A 24564-nucleotide genomic window follows, 5' to 3' on the forward strand; every position below is an offset into this window, starting at 1 on the left:
ATACTGGGAGGGGCAGAAAAACCAGAAATCCCAATCCATCAGAAAGGAATGCAAAGTCGAAGAAAAATTATAAAGATACACCAGAAGAAATTATCGCGAAGGAGGTAAACTCTTGATTCAATTTTTTACTAATTATTTAAAACGACATTATATGTTATAGATTAATTTAGTAAAAACATTATTTTGTGTAGAATATTAGTCCCTTTTACAACATACTTGTATATATTTATTTGGTACTGAGTTACAATATTTAATACAAACACTTGATAAATTGGCAAATGTGTTACTTTTTAAACAAAAGAAGTATTTTGATGTACACTATAATTAGACTAGTGTTTCTTTAAATTTTTTTGTTCTTTGTATATATGAAGGAAATCATAAGAAATACGTTTGGTTTAATGGGCGGAAGGTGGCAATTAGGACATCGGATCACCAACCTCAATAAAAACCATGATATTGTTGGTGGTAGCAACAATGTCTCTGCAGGTCTACAACAGTTATCCAATGCATCCAAGTTTAATTTGTGATAGAAAGTGTTGCTGGTACGCCTCGTTTCTATGCAAATGAAGAACACCCAAGCACTACTGTGGAGCTTTTGGAACAATCTACATACAGTTCAAGTTGTTCAATTCCTACTCCTACAAACCCAAATCCATATTGGTTACGCAGTACTCAATAAGTGTAGTACTTGACATTTATATAGTTTATTTGTAACCTTTATTTAGATTTTGGTATTTGAAACGGACTTAATGTTTTTATTTAAATGTTAGGAAAATTTGCCAAAAATAACACCACCTTTAGGCGGTTTTCCAATAATAGCACCACCTTTTGATTATTCCTGAATAACACCACCTTTCACATGCATTTGCCAAAAATGAAACAACAAACCAATAATCTGTTTTACGGGTAACCCTGGGACACGTGTTCTAGTTTGATTGGTCAATTTATGTATTTTTATTTTTGATTTTGAAAAAACTTAAAAAAAAAACAAAAAAATTAAACCCCTCTTCCCACTTTCCCAGCCCCTCTGTCCCCCCCTTTCACCGCATCCACCACCCCCACCAAGACCATCCACCTGAAACCACCCTCTCCCCAGCCCTCGTCCTAATTTCCTACCCCCTTTCCAGCACCCCCTCCCCTTTACCGACCCATTTCCGTCACCCCCTTCCCTTCCCTACCCCTTTTCGGCAACCTCCTCCCCTTCTTGACCCCTTTGCACCACCCTCTCCCCTTCCCTACCCCTTTCCGGCCTTTTTCCCTCTTCCCTTTTTCGATTTCAGCCCCTCCCTCCTTCCCTTTTCAATTTCGGCTTTCTCTCCCTAAGTTCCGTAGGCTAGGGTTTCGGGGAGGTGGTTTTGGGTCAGGTTTAGGGTTGGGTTTGGTTTGGTTTTCATGTCGTTTAGTTGTGGGTTTAAGGAGGGGGCATCGATTTGCGGTGGAGGAAGGGGTATGGGTTCGTATCCTGGAGGGGGATGGGGAAGAGGGTTGTTCACAAGCGGTGGTGGGTTGTTTAAGGGCGGGGGAATGGGTGGAGGAGTGTCGTTCAGGGGAGGGGGAAGGCTGGGGAGTTTGATCGGCGGCGAGGGCGGGGAGGGGGAGGGCGGCGGCGAGGGTAAATAGGGGTGGAGGCTGGGCAGGGGGGCTAGGTGGTGGGTTTTTTTTTTTAATTTTAACTTTGTTTTTTAATTACTTAGGTTTTTAAAAAAAAATTAAATAAAAAAATTGACCAATGACATTGTGAAACGTGTCATAGGTAACCTGTAAAATAGGTTACCAATTGGTTTTGTTTCATTTTTGGCAAATACATGTGAAAGGTGGTGTTATTCTGGAATAATCAAAAGGTGGTGCTAATATTAGATGACAGCCCAAAAGTGGTGTTATTTTTGGAAAATTTTCCTAAATGTTATGGTATGAACTTTTATGTCAGCACCTTTAACACTACTAAGTGATTTACGTGTAACGTTCAATGTAATATGACGTTAAACATTTTACTCTTTTATTTTACAAAATTTGTTCTAGCATCACAAAACAATTATCAAATATATACTAATAAGATCATACACAAATGAGTTATCAAATAATTAAATTAAATATATAGGTAAAATAAGATCATACCATATATATGGTCATATTATGGTGTTACATTACTAATTTAAATAACAATGTTATTAAAAACATTTCAAACATTACCATTATATATAGTATTTGACTACTTGTAGATGTTTTCATAAAGTGAAATCGTGCTCCTTAGCATGTAGCCGCGATATCAAATATAGTAATATGATTACCATAAAATTTTGTAATTGATATTATATGTGATTTCTTCACCAAGCGGTACATATTTACTTGCATGCACTTAAAAACCAACCGTCTTAATGTTTTTCTTCACCAATCGATATATATTTACTTGCGTGTACATAAATTCCAACCATCTCAATTTCCCTATATATATATACCATGCATTCTTAGAATAAGAATCACAATTTTATATAGATAAGAGGGTTAAAGAATGGAGGGTAGTGATAATGAAAAAAAAGATTCTAAACCAAGTGAGAATAACAAAGGCAAAGGAAAGAGGCCGCTTATAGAAGAGGAAACGTTAGAAACGTCTGATTCTAATGCTCATAAGTGGAAGAAATTTGAAAAGGTAGTGTCACATAGTTTCATATTTTATATTTTAAATTTATTCAAAATTATAAAATAGTTTGTACTCTTATAATATTATATTATAATGTTGTATACTAACTATTATATTCTTAGGGTGAATGTTCGAACACTAAGACCAAAACTAAATGTTGTTGTCAAATGAGGATCAAAAAAATGAGGAGGTTGGCTCCATGGGGTGCATCGCTCCTGCCGAAACGATTATTCTTTCAATTATGTGACGTACATGATATACTACTGAATAATGAAAATGGATTAGCGCCTTTCGTATGGGTTGAATCTGTGATGCACCATATATGGTTCAAATTAAATGATCAGAATCTTGCAAGGTGTATGGCAGTACGCAGGGAATGGGGAAGGGCTATTCCACATTGAAGGCACACCATGGGTGATAATCGTTGGTTTATTCGAACATATATTAAAAGGCCACACAATTTCGATCCTAGTAATGATGATGAAACTAACTCGGATAGTGATGATGGAAAAAATTAAGTTGAATTGTATATGAATTACAAGGGTTAATTATTTGTATTGTTTATGGTACATTATTAGTATTACTTGTTGTATTTTACTATAGTTATTCCATGTGTATATATTGTCATTATATACCGAGATATGTTATTTCATGTAATTGTATAATAAATTGTATTTTTAATATTGCAACATTATGAATTGTACCTTGTTTATATGTTTATTTTTGGTAATTTCTTTTTTTTTTTTAATAATTGTTAATTTTTAGTATACTGAAATTTTTTCGATGAATGAGATTTTAAATCCTAAAATTCCTTTTTATTCCTAAAATAAAATGTTTTTTTTTTTAAATCCTATAATTATATATCTAGGGAAATTTCAACACATTTATGTCGTTATAAAGTGAGATCATATTTCCCTCCTTAAATAAAAGAATGAGAAACCATATAGCGCCAATATCAAGAAAAATGTTCAAGATACTATAAAAGTTAATATCATATGTGATTTGATATTTGAATTGTTTGTGATACATCATCAGTATTATTTGTGGTCATTCACTATTATAATTTTGCTATAGATATGTTATTTTATGTATTTGTATTTAGAAGAAGCATTTTTAATTATTGTAACATTTTGAATAGTCATAACTCATTTGTAATGTAATACAAATATTTATATTCATTATTGTAAAAAATAAATTATAATTATATTATTAACTTTAACTAATAAATTACACATTTGTTTAGTACATAGGTTTGATTCTATCATATAATAAGAGTTTTATATGATCAGAATTTTTAACATGCTTGAAATTGTTTATTCGTATCAAATTTGAAGTGAACTTTTACTATTTACTTCATTTATCTAACAAATTTTCTAAACTAAAACGGTTTGTTTACAGACAAGGTTTTTTTTTTTCCAATTTCTGAAAATCATTGTGTTGCATGATCCTTTTTTTTTTTTTTTTTGTAGTTTAGAGACATTTATAAGCTAATTGATTGAATCATCCCCAAAATAAATAATGTCTTATCAATCTGAGCAATGGAAATAAAATAAAGATACAATTTAATTGTTACTAAATTAATAACAAACATAATTATAGCAAAGGCTAGTGACACCAAATTATAGTCAAAACATGTACTTTTCTGGTTTTTCAATATCTGTAGGTATGATACTAAAATATTGTTTACCGTTACCATTTAAATATGTATCTTGTTAACACGAACTACAACTCAATACATGTTCTTATTGGGGTTCTTTGAATCTCTCTCCATCATCAAATGTTATGTACAAATTCCAATTGTCAAAATTAGATTAGAAGATTCATATAACAAAATAATTACTGCGAGATTTATTCGGAATCAGTATGTAACGATAACTATTTAACAATTTCAATTAGACTGGAAAATTCAAGGTTACCACACTATGACAATAACTTAAATAACTAGTTATGGACTGTTGAATGTTTTATGCACTAAACAAAGTAAAAGAACTGAAAATGAGTTCAATACCAGTATGGATCAGAGTGTACTAGTTCAATATAAGTATGAAGTAGTCATACTGCTTTCACGGTTTAACACATTTGATTATCCTAAAAAAAAAAATCTCTTTACCGGAAAACTCACCGTCGTTAATGGCTTCCATGCTTGTAGTTGTATTTTCCGGCCATTAGTTTTGAAGTATGAACAACCTCTTGATTTTTTTATTGAAAAGATGTTGGTGGGATTATGAAGCATTAAATGAAGCTTGGCGCCAAGCTTTTTCTCCGCCCAAGTTAGCATTTAGGCGCCAACAGCCAAAAAATCCCCCCCCCCCCTCCCCCAATTTTCCCTCTCTTTTTTTTGGGTTACATTGACGTGGCAGCTTTTTAGTGGGAGTTTATGTCTCCCCCACATAAACTGAGTTTATGTGTATCTTCTCTCTCTCTCTCACCTTATCACTCTTATCATTAGTACATGAAAAGTAATTTAACTCTAAAAATATTAATTTAGAAATTCACATTTAAAATCTAAAAATAAAATGGGAAATCGGTGAAAAATATTAGAAAAACAGGGGGAATAACATTGAATATAATTTCTAGGAAGTTTTGATATAATAGGTTTTTTGATGTAATATTTATCAATGGTATTTATGCAGCATAAAATATGAATAGCTAATTACACTCATAAAATAACTAGTGTCACACAGAAAACAAATTATGAGAATAGAGAATAATGATTACTATTGATCGTATCAACAGTAGAGAGATAAAGGAATCAGAAATTGGTTAAATGAGTTTAATAAAAAGAAAATAATGGCGCGTGAATAATGAAACCAAGGATAATGGCGCGTGAAACCAAGGATTGGGAATGTTGTGGAATGCATCAGGGGTCAAGGCAATGCACTCGCATGTTTATAAGGTTTGGGTTGTATAAATATTACAGTTTATCATAAAACTTTTTCATCTCTGCCCTATTTCCTCAGCTCCCTTCTTCAGGTATGATTTTCGCTCATATTCCCATTTTATTTCCTCATTGTAAGCTTCATTTTAACTATGAATTTCTACATTAGTTTATTCTGAATTTAAGATTATAATAATGGACTCTGTTTAAGCTTGATCATCTCTCTAACATACACTCAAATCCACTTGCATTCATTTTTGCTATTTTTTGGATTTTGACTTTTAGTCTTAAATTACGTTTATTAATCTGTTCTAGTACTTGGATTTTCATTTATTTACTACTCTGTGTTAAGTTATAGTTATAGAAGTTGTATGATGTTGAAAAATAAAGGAGGAATGAAGTAATGGGGGTTTTGGTATAATGGTAATTTTTGTTTGTTTGTAAATTGGATTTTGTATAATGGTTTTGTGCTTGAATTAATTATTATTTTAATCAGGTAAATGGCGATGATGATCCGTCAATACCGTTTGGTTGGAATCTCCTCAATGAGTTTGGTAAATTTTACTTTCTAACTCTATACTTTTTATTTTATTTATTTGTTTTAAAGATCTGTTCAATGTGTGGTAATTTGATATAATATATTACATAATGATTTTTTTAAACAATGTGAAATGGCATTAGAGGAGAACAACATTGTAAATTTGCATGATTGACAATTGGAATCTGTTTTGCCGCATATTAGTTGTGAAAATTGGGTTCTTAGTTAATTAGTGTAATTTTGAGCATATACAAATTTGTGAAGAATTGGAATTGATTTAATTGGTTTAGTTGTGATTTTAATATAATTTGAAATATTAAATGAGGCAGGTAAAATTAGTTTTTGGTAATGCTTGTTTTATTGGGTTGCATTGTGTTGTTTAGTAAATTAATTTGATTGGACAGTAGTACGTACATCTCCGATTACCATATCACTCTTCCTCATTGATACCGGCCTACATTAAACATGTTGTATTCTAATTCGATAGTCACAGTTATTTGCGGAATTGCTATCTTCTACCGTAGCTCCATACTTTTGATTTTATTTTATTTGTTTTAAAGATCTGTTCCATGTGGGAAAAATGTTGTTTTAAACATGATAGGTGCGCTCATGCTTGTTAAGTTTGCTACTATTAGGAATTATTGTGATATATTTGTGATATTGTTATATTGCTATATTTTAGGGAAAGATATACATGTAATATTGAGTATCTTATTTGTTAAGTTTGGTTGTGAATATCTTTAGGGAATATTTCAAGCATCCCACACTTGAACCCCACTGTGATCATACACTTAAGCATGGTGGCGTCCAAAGGGAAGGAAGCTAGAGTAAAAGAGTCTCCAACAAGTTTTAGGAACTTGTAAACCGTTCACAAGATGAAGGTTACACCCCTTCACGATCCATGAGATTGCTAACTCCATAGTGGTCTGGAACCATGACTGGATATTCGGGGATGAAGGTACAAATCCAACCTAAAAGAGATTGAACCTGCCCTAAAAATAGGCCTCTACTTTACTCTTCTCATATTCATGTGCGCTTTCTGACTAACATACAATCAATATGTTAACCCTAAACCTGTTTAATCTATGTTGATTGAATTTAATGCACAAGCAAATCTATTATTGGTGATCACTTGAATTATAATCATATTAGCCTAAACAAGATTATTAATTATCTTATTAAGCGTGATTACAAGTACAAATTCCCTTTAAACCTGCAAGAGAGGGAGTGATCAAGCAATAACAATAATAATATATAATATCAAGCAACATAATAATCATGATCATAATAATCTCATCAAAGCTTAATAATAATAGTAAGATCCTAGGCATGATACTAACAAGATTAATAACAAATCCTAGCATGTTACTAAATATTAAAGATCAAAGCTTTATCCCTAACATGATACTAACATGATAGAAGGAAAGAAATAGAAAGCATCATAGAAACATACATGATATTAGAAATTTTAGTTATTATCCTAAACATGATACTAGGAATCGATAAAACATCCTAACATGATACTAGGAATTAACAAAATAATCTAAGCATGATTTCTATATCAAAAGATCAATAACGTAATTAATTTACTTACTTCGATGCCTCGTATCTCATTCTAATAACAAATACACCGCGTTAGTAACTTCAAGGAAAATATTAAACAGTAAATCTAATCAAAGAATTGAAATAGGAATTGGGACCAAACCCTCAGAAACTATCAACCTTTCACGTCTAAGGCGAAGGTAACTTCGAACTTGGCTAGGTGTGTCTAGAACTAATGAATGTGGAATTTTGTAAAAGGGGAAGGTTTAGAAAAAGAATAGAGGGAGAAAGCTTCTAGATTTAGAGAAAGAATAGAATGATTGTTGATTCTGAATTGTTGATGAAAACGGGGAGATACGACCCCTATTTATAGAAAAATAGTCCGGAAACAAATCAAGTCCTATTCGGAATGAAACTGGCATCTGTCGCCAGGCGACAAATGTTAGCGCCAGGCGACAGACTTTGTCGTTTGGCGCTAATTAAAAGATAAAACGCGTTTGTACGCGGAATCCTCTTCTTAATATGATTAAGCAGCAAATTTCGTGTTTATCAAATTAAAATCAGGTTTATCATAAAACACTTATTTATTCCAAATAAAAGTCTTTAAAATATAATTATCAATCCTAATTCCATTAGAATTTAAAAGAACCTTCCAAATATTCTAGAACATTAAAATCAATCCTAATAACTTTAGGAATAATAATTAATAGGCCCTCCTCTAGATCATTGGGCCGCATATAAAACCATTTCGGGCCAAATTTATTTTAATCCATAACTTCCTCATTATTCATTGGAATTGGGCTTATAATATATCGTTGGAAAGCTCTTTTCGAGCCCAATCCAACTACACTATTATTAGACCCTTATCATGGACCAACCTAAATTGGACTGGCTATTTTCATAAATAGAGTAAGAAAAGAAATGTTTTCAAAAACAGAAAAAGAGATATTAATAAAAACAACTACATCACTAGACTTTTCACACTTTCACCTCGTTCGATAATCAAAGGACGTGAAAGATATTCATCACTGGGTTTGGTTTTGGGGAGACACATTTGGGTGTCTACATTAAGGGTTGACTTTTCCCTATATATATATATATATATATATATATATATATATATATATATATATATATATATATATATATATATATATATATGTATATGTATATATATATATGTATGTATGTATGTATATGTATGTATGTATGGCCGTGTATTTGTGGATATACATAGAAATATAATTTCATACCTTTGAATTGATTTAACAGAACAACTATTCTCTAAACACTAGTAGCTTATTTTGATTTATTTGCGCGTGTTGCCTTAATATGTAATACTCTGTTATGATTCACTGTCCCTCCAATTACCATATCACCCTTCCTCTAAGAATTTCATACATTGATCACCATATATACCCTTTCCCTACAGATACTAAATCCATATAATAAGCTGAAACCTAAGACTGATGTGCCTGGAAGTCAGAGACGAACTTCTGGTTCAATTGTCTCGTCTACTGTGCAGAATTCTATTGAAGAGAAGGATATAGGTCCTGATAATAACAATGAGGTAATTTGATATAATATACTACTCTGTATGTAATGGTTTTTTTAAGTACAGAAACAGTGTTAAATGGCATGAGAGGAGAACAACATTGTAAATTTGCATGATTGACAATTGGAATCTGTTTTGCCGCATATTAGTTGTGAAAATTTGGTTCTTAGTTAATTGGTGTAATTTGCAGCATATATGAATTTGTGAAGAATTGGAATTGATTTAATTGGTTTAGTTGTGATTTTAATATAATTTGCAATATTAAATGAGGTAGGTCAAATTAGTTTTTGGTACTGCTTGTTTGATTGGGTTGCATTGTGTTGTTTAGTAAATTTATTGGATTGGGCAGTAGTACATCTCTGATTAATATATCACTCTTCCTCAATCATTTTCCAATAATTTTTGTTTCTTATGCCATCAACCATATATCTTCCCCTAAAGTGATAAGTACAACTTCAAACCTGTTATCTTCTACAGTTTCAAGTATCTCATTGTAACTAACAATGTTAGGATCATAGTGAATTTATGTTGTTTCAGTAGCTAATGCAAATTGCGCCTAATGTTACATTGTATAACAATTTCTTTTTCGTCACAGGTTTATACTGTTTGTGGTGGGGTGGCCACAGACATACAGGGCATGTCGTCTGCATCATTCCGTGCAGGTATGTGGAAAAAAATGTTTTTTTAATTATAAAATTATATATATGATAGGCGTGTCTCGTACCTAACAAAAATAACCGAATTAACTCTACTATGTAGTTGAGCAAGTAGGAGTCGAATCCCAAGAGACTAAGGACTAACTAATTAAACAAACTCAAATTAATACTAAGCAGGTAACCAATCAATATCGAGAAATCTATACTAGAACAATTACGAACTATCAAGCAACGAAAATTATAATAATGAATTAATCAATAACTAAAGACATCTAAGATTAAGTATCCCCACTAATATGAATCAATGCTATAGAACAATCCCTTATCCCTCAATTAAACCAATAAATATTCCACGGGACAGATGCTCCCTGTAACAATACCAAGAGTTTATTTCGATCAACTAATAGCTTCCCTAACATGAAATCATACCTATTTTCATGGAATCTTACATATTAAAGACATTAAGAACGGCATCCTATAAGTCCTAGCAAGAACAATTAGCTATTCTCATGCATAAAGGTTATTACTTTTAATTAGGGTTCTAAAATCAATTAAGAATCAACTCTTGTTGCAAACCTAATCACATTCAATAACACTATTCCTAGTCGTTTATTGATAATAAAACCAACCCCAAAAAAAGAGGAATTATAAATTAATTAAATTGGGAATCAATTAACACATCAATCCATATTAGGGTTCAACCTAACCCTAGATTATAAAACTACTCAAACATGATAATTAAATAAATAAAATAAACTATAAGAGAAAACATAATAACAATAATAATAAGAGAATAAAGGAGATAAAATACTTGAATTGAATTCATGGAAGCTTGAAAATAAATCTTCAATGAACAAAACTTGGAAGAACAAAAGAGAGAATAAAAATAACGTAGAATAAAAAATAACTTAATATGAAAAATCCTGTTTCTTTATCTTCCTATTAAATTATTTATATCCTAATACAAAACTAGGAAATTCTATCTTATTAGGACTCTAAACGCTTAGCTAAAAGAATGACCACAAGCGGGTTGTGGCGGGGAATAATTCGCCACAGGTAGTATAGACACCCAAATGTGTCTCCCCAAAACCAAACCCAGTGATGAATATCTTTCACGTCATTTGATTATCGAACGAGGTGAAAGTGTGAAAAGTCTAGTGATGTGGTTGTTTTTATTAAAATATCTTTCTTTTTGTTTTTGAAACATTTCTTTTCTTACTCTATTTATGAAAATAGCCAGTCCAATTTAGGTTGGTCCATGATAAGGGTCCAATAATAGTGTATTTGGGTCGGGCTTGAAAAGAGCTTTCCAACGATATATTATAAGCCCAATTCCGATGAAAAATGAGGAAGTTATGGATTAAATTGAATTTAGCCCGAAATGAATTTTATATGCGGCCCAATGATCTAGAGGATGGCCTATTAATTATTGTTCCTAAATTTATTAGGATTGATTTTAATCTTCTAGAATATTTGGAAGGTTCTTTTAAATTCTAGTGGAATTAGGATTAGTAATTATATTTTAAAGAGTTTTACTTGGAATAAAATAAGTGTTTTATGATAAACTGATTTTAATTTGATAAACACAAAATTTTCTGCTTAATCATATTAAGAAGAGGATTCCGCGTACAAACGCGTTTTATCTTTTAATTAGCGCCAAACGACAAAGTCTGTCGCCTGGGTCTAATCCTGTCGCCTGGCGCTGATGTTTGTCGCCTGGCGATAGATGCCGGTTTTATTCCGAATAGGACTTGATTTATTTCCGGACTGTTTTTCTATTAATAGGGGTCATATCTCCCCGTTTTCATCAACAATTAACAACCATCTCTTTCTTTCTCTCTAAAGCTAGAAGCTTATTTTCTCTCTATTCTTTTTCTAAACTTCCCCTTTTACAAAATTCCACATACATTAGTTCTAGACACACCTAGCCAAGTTCGAAGTTGCCTTTGCCCTAGACGTGAAAGGTTGATAATTTCTGAGGGTTTGGTCCTAAATCTCTATTTCAATTATTTAATTTAATTGTTTGATTTATTATTTTCCTTGAAATTACTAACGCGTGTATTTTGTTATTAGAAAGAGATACGAGGCATCGAAGTAAGTAATTTAATTACTTTATTGATCTTTTGAGATAGAAATCGTACTTAGATTATTTTGTTAATTACTAGTATCATGTTTAGGGTAATAACTAAGATTTCTAATATTATGTATGTTTATGATGCTTCCTATTATTTCTTTCTATCATGTTAGTATCATGTTAGGGCTAAAGCTTTGATCTTTAATGTTTAGTGACATGCTAGGATTTGTTATTAATCTTGTTAGTATCATGCCTAGGATCTTGCTAATATTATGCTTTAATGAGATTGAGATTATTGTTATGATGATTGTTATTATGTTGCTTGATATATATTTATTATTGTAATTTCTTGATCACGCCTTTTATGCATGTTTAAAGGGAATTTGTACTTGTAATCACGCTTAATAAGATAATTAATAATCTTGTTTAGGTTAATATGATTATAATTCAAGTGATCGCCAATAATAGGTTTGTTTGTGCATTAATATTCAACCAACATAGATTAAACAGGTTTAGGGTTAACATATTGATTGTATGTTAGTCAGAAAGCGCACATGAATACGAGAAGAATAAAGTAGAGGCCTATTTTTAAGGCAGGTTCAATCTCTTTTAGGTTGGATTTGTACCTTCATCCCCGAATATCCAGTCATGGTTCCAGACCACTATGGAATTAGAGATCTCATGGATCGTGAAGGGGTGTAACCTTCACCCTGTGGACGGTTTACAAGTTCCTAAAACTTATTGGCGACTCTTTTACTCTAGCTTCCTTCCCTTTGGACGCCACCATGCTTAAGTATATGATCACAGTGGGGTTCAAGTGTGGGATGCTTGAAATATTCCCTACCGGTAGGTTGTGGAGTAGGCTGCCAAGCCTTCCATTGCACACTAAAAACTTCCTCTAGAAAATCAAACCACGATCAAAGCAAATATCTAGCGAATCGAGCCTTTTCCTACAAAAACAAAATAAAACATACCAAGGAGAGCAATATCGAAATATAAAGAATTCATATCTTAATAGTAGTGGTTTAGTAATTTTTCTCCCTTTTGCACGTGAATTCATATCTGACACGAAAGAGTGAGGCTACACTACCTTTGACTCTTTTCTATCTATCTCTTCCTTGTACCTTATTATTTTTATTAATAGCTATTAAGCAAAGGGTTGTGTGGCTCACAACTCTTCATTTGCACTTCCTCATATAGCGACATTAAGGCAATGTTTGCAATCTCAGCATGTTAAGTGTGATTGATAAGTGACATGACGGTGTTATGTACTTATGTGCACACATTAGTTGAACGTTGTTTTCTCACAACCTCACATTCATTAATGGAAGTTTTAACCTCCACTCCGATATATAACTTATGACTCTTAATTCTTAAACAATTATAAAAGTTATTTTATTTTTATCTTCACATTTAATGTGTCAAACTAGCAATTTCGAACTTGAAAAAGGAGAGTGAGTGGAAACTGAAAAGTGAGTTCCTCTTTTGATTTTTTGGATAGAACAGAGAAATGTTTAGAGACATTGATATTATTATATAATAAAATGTGAACCATGTAGTTGGGTATATATATATAGAAATATATAAACGAGTTCTTTCTTTATCACAAGGAATAAAGCAAAACTATGAAGATTTTATAAAGAACACATCAAAATAGAAAGTAGAAAATTTATTAAAAAAAAAAAGGAAAATTTGTCAAGAATAAGTCAACCTTTGCGTGGTTAGCTCAAAATAAGCCAACTTTTCAATTAACCCAAAATAAGTCGACTTTTATAATATATCTTCTCATAATGAGTCAAAACATGTTAAATTAAAACGTAACTAGTTATTAAGGTAAAATATGACACATGTCATTATGTGGTTGATTCTTTCATTAAAAAACTAATTAAGATGTATTTTTTTTATTAATTAATAGAAATAATCCAATTAACAATTAAAAAATTAAAATAGATAAAAAAAAAATCCCAGCCCCCCAACCCCTGCCAGCTACCGACGACCAGCTCCATCCCCGGCGCCGTTGCGACCCCATCTCCCTCTTTTTCCCCCAACCCACAGAAGCCCATTCTCGTTCCTCCACCCCTCCCCACTTTCCCTGTACTGGAAACGGCCCGACCACGGGGCTTAGTCAAGTCAAACTTGGTTGCACTGCCTGATGCTCCGATTGAAAACAAATCAATTTCCAATTACCATCAGGCAAGTGGGTCGATTCAAGGTCATGGAGGGAGGCCATTTCCGATTATGGGGAAAGGGAAGAGGGGTGGTGTCGGGGATGGGATACTGTGGGAAGTGATAATGGGAAAAAGGATGGGTGGGCTGTCGTGGGAGGGGTCGCCGGTGCCGGGTTATAGGAATGGGTTCCGTGGTGCCGCGCTGCGATCATCAGCCGTTGGCAGGGGGAGAGGGTTGGCAATGGTCGGGGGAAGATGGGAGAGGAAGTGGCTAGGCTATTTTGTTTTTATAATTTGTTTTTTTTTTATTTTATGTTTTTTAGTTTTTATAATTTGTTTATTTAATATAATTAAAGTTAAACTTTTACTTAAATTTAACAAATTACTTTTAATAAAAAAAAAATTGACCTGTTAGGTAGGTTGTAGGTCATTTGGCCTATTAAAAGAAAATACCCCTTAGAAGTTGATTGATTTTGAGTTAATTGAATAGTTGGCTTATTTTAAGCTAACCATGCAAAGGTTGACTTGTTCTTAACAAATTTTCAAAAAAAAAATTAAAATTACAAAAAGAGCAAGGAAAGTAGTTCTTATACTCAAATATTGTTGTAATACGCATCGTATTGCGTAATATGAACGGATTAAGGATACCGCCAAACATCACCGTTTAGCTTCCCATGCAAAAGTAAATATCGCCGCTCAAAACCTCATGCTCGATTAAACGTTTCACTAAATGTTTAATATATCGAGTAAACACCGTTCATGCATGGGTACTATAAATCCCCACATGATTTGAAGGAAATATACACAACAATTATCGGAGTATCTAAAAGCTTTCTTTTGATCTCTTTGAAATCCTTTGTTGTAAAACACGTTATCAGCACCAATTTGCTCAAATTACTCAAAAGGTAGTTTTGCTTTTTCAAATTTTAAATTTAACTATCAAATTATTCATTACTCAAAAATGGAACACCAATATAATGGCGTTAATACATTTTTGAATAATATATCACTTTCACATATATATTTCATAGTAGAGCGTAATGCCATACCTTGTGGTACAATACAACCAGCCCGAGAAAGTACAAATCAAGCCTGAAACACTAACGTTGTTGAAGCCGTCGAAATTCCACAAGTTGTCCCTAACCTCAATGAAAATCCGCTAGTACCACCAACCCAAACCGAACCCCCTCCTCCAGATACTAATAAGAGAAGAAGAGATGAAACGGATACCGCCACCACCGCTACTACTCATAGTAAACTTCGCCAAGGCGACTAATTGGCCACTATTAAGCAAATTAGCCACCTTTATGGAGGGCAAGATTTGCATTTTAAGCCGCCTATATGGACGGGCCAAACTCTCAAAATGTCGCCTTGATGGTCGGCTTACGTTTTATTTTGAGGACAAGGCCACCTAAAATGGTAGGCAATTTATGGCCGAAAGTACGAAGATTAATTTCCATTTATTACATGAATTTAATTTTGCCTATTCTTTCATGAAGCTAATTTTTTTTTTTACTATAAGCAATTTTCTTCTCCTAAATATTTTGTATGAATATTTCTTTAAGAAGGAGGAAGAAAGAGAATTAGGATATTAGTAAGAAGGAAGAAAGAAAATAGGATGACTAAACTGAGAGATAAAGACGCATGAATGCATGATACAAAAGCAAATATGCAAACATGATACCAACCTTTAGAGTTCACAGTTAATAAAAAGATAAAGATGAAATTACATGCATACTCTACATACTCTACATGTGGCAAATATATTAGAAGACAAGAAATGGTTGATACATGTTACAAGTCCTTCAGAATTTGCATGTACATGCAATCTGACACAAAAAAAAAAAAAGACCAATAAAGACATATGGCAATGCATGTAAATGGGATTTACAAGATTTTGATGTTGGAGGATTTGGTTAGCTGCATGCAATCAAACGCTTCTCCACATAATTAAATAAAATATGATAAGTACAATATTAATTAAACTTTAGTTATTGGGTTTTGAAATTTATTTTAGTCATTTTATGTTTCGAGTATTATTCTTGTTCATTGTTCGGATAACTGAGATTGTATAAATATAATAAGTACAATATTATTCTCCACATAATTAAATAAAATATGATAAGTACAATATTAATTAAACTTTAGTTATTGGGTTTTGAAATTTATTTTAGTCATTTTATGTTTCGAGTATTATTCTTGTTTACTGTTCGGATAACTGAGATTGTATAAATATAATAAGTACAATATAAATTAAATTTAATAAAAAAAATATGCAGCCTTTATTAAATTTTGCGGGGTTTATGCTTTTACCAAGTTTCGAACCCCCAACCTCTTATTTGTAAGTTGGGTACTCGGACCACCACGGCTTGCATTCCATAGTGATATTTTCTAATCTTTAAAGCCTTATATATGAAATACAAAATATTTGACTTCCCTTTTACTAATCTCTAAAAATTTTCGTGTAATCAGAAATGGCTCGAATTGCAAACCGGGACTTTGAAAATTTAGACATTTCCGGAGGAAGATACCTGGAATGGCGGGTGGACGCAAAAGCCTACCTAAGGGCATAAAGCCTAGAACACACTATCGCCGAAGAGGGAAACCCTACTCCTCTAGAACAAGCTAGAGCTTTGGTGTATATCAAACACCACATTCATGACGAATTAAAAACTGAGTATATTCTCATTGAGGATCCCAGAGAACTTTGGGTTTGCCTCCAAGACAGATTTGAACACTTACAGAGAATAATTGGGCCAAGGGCCTAGCATGAATGGTCTACCTTGAGACTTAAAGATTTCAGCTCAGTACGTGAATATAACTCTGTTGTACTCCGCATAACTTCACAATTGAGATTATGTGGAGAACCAATCTCTTAAAGAGCCATGATCGAGAAAACTCTCACTACAATGCACGCAAATAATAGGTACAACAAGAACAGTACCAAGAAAGGCGTTGTGAAAGGTTTTGTGACTTAATTTCCATACTGTTAATCGCAGAACAAAACAGTCAAATCCTGCCGTCTAATCATAATCAGAGACCAGTAGGTACTAATGCAATACCAGAAACAAATGCCACAAAAATAGGCAGGCGCTGGAATAACAATATTGTACGAGGAGGTTTCAGGGCAGAGGTCCGTACCACAATAGGGGTAGAGGAAGGGGGAGAGGACGTCAAAACTGTCGTCAAAATACTTCCAATACTCCCACCTTAAGAGGTAGAGGTAGAGGTAGAGGCGGTAGAGGAAGGGGAAATTTTCAAAACCAAGGAAGGCCACAAGAAAAGTGTTTTAAATGTGGAATACAAGGCCATTGGGCCAAGGATTGCCGTACGGAAAAACACCTCGTGGACCTATATGTTGCCTCAAGAGGAGGCCAAGGGAAACAAGCAGAAACTAATTTTGTCACACAAAGTTCCCCTAACCCAGAACTCGATGTAGCCGATTATCTTGTTGATGACATAGAAAATGTCTAGACTACATCGATCATGTGCTTGTCCTGTGGTGTTTGCTTCATCGACATTGTCATATATTTTTGAGTTGTTTGTCTGTTGTATTTGTTTTTCCTTTTCATCCAGAGTCCTAAGTTTTCTTTAAGCATGTTTTTCCTAGTATCAAGTGTGTTTTATTTAATATTGTAAAATATGCTATAATAAAGATGTGTTTTTCTTTCTCATACGTGTTTTTATAGATGATAATTTTACTAATCATTTCTCTATTCATGTGAAGACAATGGAAAATAACAACACAAATGCTGAAAAATGCCTAATTGATAGCGCAACCACACACAGCATTTTGAGCAACAAGTCATACTTTACTCATATCAATCCAATAAATACCAATCTCAACACAATTGCCGGCACCGTCAATATGGTTGAGGGCTCAGGAAAAGCTTGCGTAATATTACCAAAAGGTACAAAAGTAACAATAAAAAATACATTATATTCTAGCAAAACACGACGTAATCTATTGAGCTTCAAAGATTTACGTCTGAATGGTTATCACATGGAAACCGTTAATGAAAATAAAAAGGAGTATATGTACCTCGTCAAAAGAAAATCTGGCAATAACGAGACTCTTGAAAAATTAGAAGCATACTCCTCAGGATTGTACTTTACTTATATCAGTCCAATTGAAACATATTTGGTGTCTAACCACAAGGTAGACAACCAGGAAATGTTTAATATATGGCATGACAGCTTAGGTCATCCTGGAACAAGCATGATGATAAAAATCATTAAAAGTTCAAATGGACATCCGTTAAATAATATACGGATCCCACAATCAAATGAACTTCATTGTAAAGCTTGTTCACTTGGCAAACTGATCATTAGACCTTCAAAAGGTAAACTTGAAGGTGAAAATCTTGCATTCCTAGAAAGAATACAAGGAGACATTTGCGGGCCAATACACCTGACATGTGGACCATTCAGCTATTTCCTCGTGATAATTGATGCCTCAACACGTTGGTCACACGTTAGTCTTCTCTCCACCAGAAATGTTGCATTTGCAAAACTTCTTGCGCAAATCACACGTCTAAGGGCCCAATTCCTGGATTATCCGATCAAAAGGATTAGGCTAGATAATTCCGGATAATTTACATCCCGAACATTTAATGACTATTGTATGTCAATTGGGATAGACATGGAACACCCCGTAGCCCATGTTCATACACAAAATGGCCTTGCAGAATCATTAATAAAGCGATTATAATTAGTCGCTAGGCCATTACTCATGAAATCAAGACTCCTATCTTCTACATGGGGACATGCAATAATACATGCCGTTGCTCTGCTACGACTAAGACCGAGCGCGACACATAAGTTATCTCCCATGTAACTAGTAGTTGGAAAGGAACCTAGCCTGGCACATCTAAAAACATTCGGATGTGCAGTCTATGTTCCCATAGCACCGCCCCAACGTACTAAAATGGGCCCACAAAGAAGGTTGGGAATCTATGTTACCTATGAATCACCGTCCATCACACGATATCTCAAACCATTGACTGGTGATCTTTTCACAGCTCGGTTCGCAGATTGTCACTTTAATGAGACAGTCTTCCCAACCAGGGGGAGATAAAGAGGGCACATGCTGGAAAGAAATATCATGGAATGCCCAAAATCTATCATACCTTGATCCAAGGACAAATGCGTGCGAACAAGAAGTGCAAAAAATAATACATTTGCAAAACATCGCAAATCAATTGCCAGATGCACTCACTAATACAAAAGGAGTGACAAAGTCACATATACCAGCAGTGAATGCTCCTGCTAGGGTTGAAATCCTAGCAAAGAAAATGGATAATCCACTTTCAGATAAATTTGCAGCACGCAATAGACGTGGCAGACCCCTCGGAGCTAAAGATCTAAAGCCGAGAAAATCCAAAAGAGTGGAAATGAGGAATAAAAAGAGTGAAAACTCCTCAAATAAAGTGGATCAAATCCAAAATGATGAAAATATCATCAACCCCGAAGATGAATCTAAAAAGTCGGATGGTACATCTGAGGGGGAGCGCGAAAACGAAATCGTCGACAATCATGAAATTTTAATAAATTACGTCCACACTAGAAAACTGTGGGATAGAGTAAAAACCTATGTCAATGATGTATTCGCATACTCAATTGCCACATAAATCATCACTGATGTTGAGGACACCGAGCCATCATCTGTAGATGAATGTTGACGAAGGAGTGATTGGCCAAAATGGAAAGAAGTTATTCAGGTTGAATTAAAATCTCTCGCAAAACGCGAAGTTTTCAGTCCTGCGGTCCAGACTCCAAAAGGAGTGAAACCCGTCGGGTATAGATGGGTGTTTATACGAAAAAGAAATGAAAAAGCCGAAATTGTAAGATACAAGGCTAGACTTGTAGCCTAAGGTTTCTCTCAAAGACTGCGAATCGACTATGAGGAAACATATTCACCTGTGGTAGATGCCACAACACTAAGGTTCCTCATAAGTGTATCAGCATGCAAAGGACTACAAATGCGTTTGATGGATGTTGTGACTGCATACCTTTATGGGTCACTTGATACTGACATCTATATGAGAGTCCCCGAAGGACTTGAACTACCTGAACCTTTGAGGTCACAACCTCGAAAGCTACATTCCATAAAATTGAAAAAATCACTCTACAATTTAAAGCAATCTGGGAGGATGTGATTTAACCATTTAAGTGAGTACCTACTCAAAGGAGGGTATAAGAACGACCAAATTTGTCCATGTGTATTCATCAAAAGGTCCGAAAATGGTTTTGTCATAATAGAGATATATGTTGATGATTTAAACATCATCGTAACACATAACAAAATCGAAGAAACCGCTAAATGTATGATGAAAGAATTTGAAATGAAAGACCTTGGAAGAACAAAATTTTATCTCGGATTACAAATTGAACATCTAAGAGAGGGAATCTTAATTCATTAATCCAATTATGTCGAGAAAGTATTAAAAAGGTTCTATATGGACAAAGCACACCCATTGAATTCACCAATGATTGTTCATGCTCTAAACATAAAAGATGATCCATTTCGACCCCGAGAAGAAGGTGAAGCTGTACTTGGTCCAGAGGTGCCATACCTAAGTGCAATAGGAGCTTTGATGTACCTGGCCATCAACACTAGGCCAGACATTGCATTTTCGGTGAACTTATTAGCAAGGTATAGCTCTGAACCTACAAGCAAACACTGGAATGGAGTGAAGCACCTGCTTCGCTATATACGTGGAACAATCGATTTAGGGCTCTTCTCTCCAAGAAATGGAAATCCTACTCTCGTGGGATATGCTGATGCAGGTTACCTATAGATCTAGTAAAATCAAAATCACAAACTGGTTATCTTTTCAGCTACGGCAATACAACGATCTCTTGGAAGTCAACCAAGCAGACACTAACAACAACTTCATCAAACCAAGCTAAATTGATTGCCCTTTATGAAGCTGGTAGGGAATGTATATGGTTGCGATCTATGACCAAACATATACTAAAAGAAAGCGGCATCAAAACAGTCAAAGAAGACCCAACTACAATTTTTGAAGACAACACTACTTGCATCTCACAAATTAAAGGAGGCTACATCAAAGGTGATAGAACAAAACACATCGACCCCGAGTTCTTTTCTACTCATGACTTGGAAAAAGAAGGCAAGATCGATGTCAAGCAGATCCAATCATGCAACAACTTAGCCGATCTATTCACGAAGGCATTACCACCTAGCAAATTTCAAGAACTCGTGCATATGACTGGCATGCGTCGTCTTTGTAATCTGTGTTAACTTAGGGGGGAGCCCTATATGTGATGTACTCTTTTTCCTTTGTCCAAGTTTTTATCCCACAGGGTTTTTCTTGGCAAGGTTTTAATGAGGCAGATAAACATATAGGTACAATAGCGGTAATATTCATTTTACATACATGTAAATTTTAGATAGGAGGCATCCTATAAAAATTCATTCAAGGGGGAGTGTTGTAATACGCATAGTATTGCGTAATATGAATGGATTAAGGATACCGCCAAATATCACCGTTTAGCTTCCCATGCAAAATTAAATATCGCCGCTCAAAACCTCATGCTCGATTAGACATTTCACTGAATGTTTAATATATCGAGTAAACACTGTTCATGCAAGGGTACTATAAATCCCCGCATAATCTGAAGGAAATATACACAACAATTATCGGAGTATCTAAAAGCTTTCTTTTGATCTCTTTGAAATCCTTTGTTGTAAAACAAATATGAAGTACTTGTGTAATTTTCTTGCAAGTGAATTCCAAACAAAAAAAAAAGAGTAAGGAAAATAGTTCTTATGCTCAAATATGAAATACTCGTATAATTTTCTTGCAAGTGAATATACAAAAAAAAAAAAGAAAGATATGTTCACACGCAAAATCGAATTACAGACCTTCGGTTTTCAAGACTGACGCTCTTCCACTAAGCTATTAGGACTTTAGTGTTATATTTTTTCGTATAAATATATATAATTAAAATCCTCCTCCTTTTTTCCTAGTAAATGCAAATAAAAACTTTTAAAAAAAAAAGTTCAAACTGAGAATCTAAAATACGAATCAACGGACAACAAAGTAGATGTCGGTGAAATTTCATTAACCAAAATTTTCTTTCAGTTAATTAAAATAAATTAATTAAGGATTTTTTAGAAAATAACACCACAAAAATCACACGATTTTGATTATAACACCACAAATTTTAAAACTTTTATTATAACACCACCAAAAACCCCAAAAATTTGATTTCACCACCACTTAACTTTTCCATCCAAAAAACCATTAGTGGGCCCCATATTGTACACATGTCAATTATTTATTGGATTACAAAAATTAAAAACAAAAAATAAAGAAAATAAAAAAAATAAAGGAAAAATCCCTAAAATTTTAACCAACCACCACCGGCGCCAACCCCCACCGCCGTCACCCAATCCCAACTGACCACCCTCGACCCACAAAGTCAGCAGGCCGACCATCCTCGAACCACGAAACCAGTCGTCCAACCACCCTCGACCTTCGAAATCAGCCCAACCGTACCCCAACAACCTCAACCCCGATTTGGTTTCAGGGTGAGGGTGAGAGGAGTACGGCGGTTTGTGGGTTTTGGTATGGGTGTGGGTTGGGGTTTCGGTGGTTCGGTGACGGTTTTGGGTAGGGGAGATGAGTTCTGCGATGGTGGTGGGTTGATTTGTTGTTGTCGGCTTCTCGCTGGCTGGTTTAGGTGGTTCAACGATGGTTTCGGGTCAGGAGATAATGATGGGGGCTGAGCTGGTTTGGGTTGGGATCTGGGTAGTTCGGTGACGGATTCGGGTCGGGGAGACAACGATAGGGGCTGGGTTAGGGTGACGGGCATGGTACGGTAGTGGTGATGGTGGTGGAAACCGGCGCCGGTAGTGGGGGTGGTGGCTGGGTTAGGATTTTAGGGTTTTTTTTTAATCCAATAATTGATTGACACGTATACACCATGGGGTCCACTTAACGGTATTTTTGAATGGCAAAGTTAAGTTGTGGTAAAACCATTTTTTTTTTTTGTGGTGTTATAATAAAAATTTTGTTTTGTGTGGTGTTATAATCAAAATCATGACAATTTTGTGGTGTTATTTTCTAAAAAATCCATTAATTAATGGAAAATTTGATTATAATAATCCAACCTTTTGCCTGTCTTGGATTATTAATCCCACCTTTCGATTATACGTGATAAATCCCATCTTGTACCCTTATCTTTTTTTATCCGTACCAAATGACTGGGAACCGGTTCATCAGGTAATTTTTTCTTCTTTTTTTTCCCAATGTTTTAGCTAATAAAAAAAAAAAGAAAATTAAAAAAAATAAAAACAAACCCTCAGCCCCCTACCCCCTACCCCTCCCCCTCCCCTTCCCCCACTCCCTTCCTTTTCCACTCCACCTTCTTCTTCCCTCCACCTCCATGGTTATGGAGCTCCATAACCGACCACCATAACCCCCAAAATCCGACCACCATAACCCCCAAATTTTCCGACTACCATAACCCCTAAATTTTCCGACCACCATAGCCCCCAAAATCCGATCACCTTCCCCTTCCCTTCAATTCCCTTCCTTTTCCACTCCATATTCCGACAAACCAACCCAGAAACCCCCTTCCCTTTTTGACCATCCCAGATTCCGGCAACCCCAAACCCTCGACCCCCTAAAATCAACCACCCTGAACTCGCAACCCTTAATTTCCGACCACCCCCCCCTCCAATTCTGGGAACCCTAACCCCCTCCCCTCCAATTTCCGACCACCCTAACCCCTCCCCTCCAATTTCCGACCACCCCTTCAAATCGTGGAGGTTTTAAGGGGGTGCTAAATTGTAAATCACAGCATGAAGGGAAAGAAGACGAAAGGGGGTGGGTAAGATGTCGGAAGTTATGGAGGAGAAGGAAAGAGAAAGGAAGGAGGAGGAAGGAAGAAGGAGAAAGAAAGAAAAAAAAAAACTAGGTTGTTGCCGGAATTTATGGAGGAGAAGGGAAGGAGGAGGAAGGAAAGAGAAAGGAAGGAGGAGGAAGGAAGAAGGAGAAAGAAAAGGAAAAAAAAAAAAGAGGACCAATCACAACATGGCACATGTATAGGTGAGTTGCTGTGGTGGGTAGATGACCGGTTGGTACGGGTAAAAAAAGATAGGGGTACAAGGTGGGATTAAGAGCAACTCCAATGGCAAATTAGCTTGCCATGCCACCTAGGATTGCAAAGCTAATCTACCTTCTAGCTAATTTATCCCACAATGGTTAAGCTAATATCTAATAATTTTTTTTTTGTTCAATTTTTTTAATTCCTACAAGTATTATTTATTTATTAATTTTTTTTTATATAGACTAGCTAATTTGTTTTATACTATAGACTATAAAGTAGTATATGAATAATTGAATATTATATAAGTATTTCATATGAAGTATCCGAATCTAGTACTCTATTATATAACAACCATGCTAAAAGTACTCTACTAGTGAAAAATAGTGCCAAAAAAATCTTAAAACAAAAATTGAAAATGTAAAAACAAAAAAA

At 34.5% G+C, this 24564-nt stretch overlaps 1 pseudogene; it reads left to right on the forward strand.

Moving 5' to 3' along the window:
- Window positions 1–20507: 20507 nt before the first annotated feature.
- On the forward strand, window positions 20508–20849 carry LOC145588612 (secreted RxLR effector protein 161 pseudogene; annotated as a pseudogene).
- Window positions 20850–24564: the final 3715 nt, after the last annotated feature.

The sequence above is a fragment of the Chenopodium album genome, chromosome 17 (assembly GCF_948465745.1).
Source record: "Chenopodium album chromosome 17, dcCheAlbu1.1, whole genome shotgun sequence".
Classification (NCBI taxonomy): domain Eukaryota; kingdom Viridiplantae; phylum Streptophyta; class Magnoliopsida; order Caryophyllales; family Amaranthaceae; genus Chenopodium; species Chenopodium album.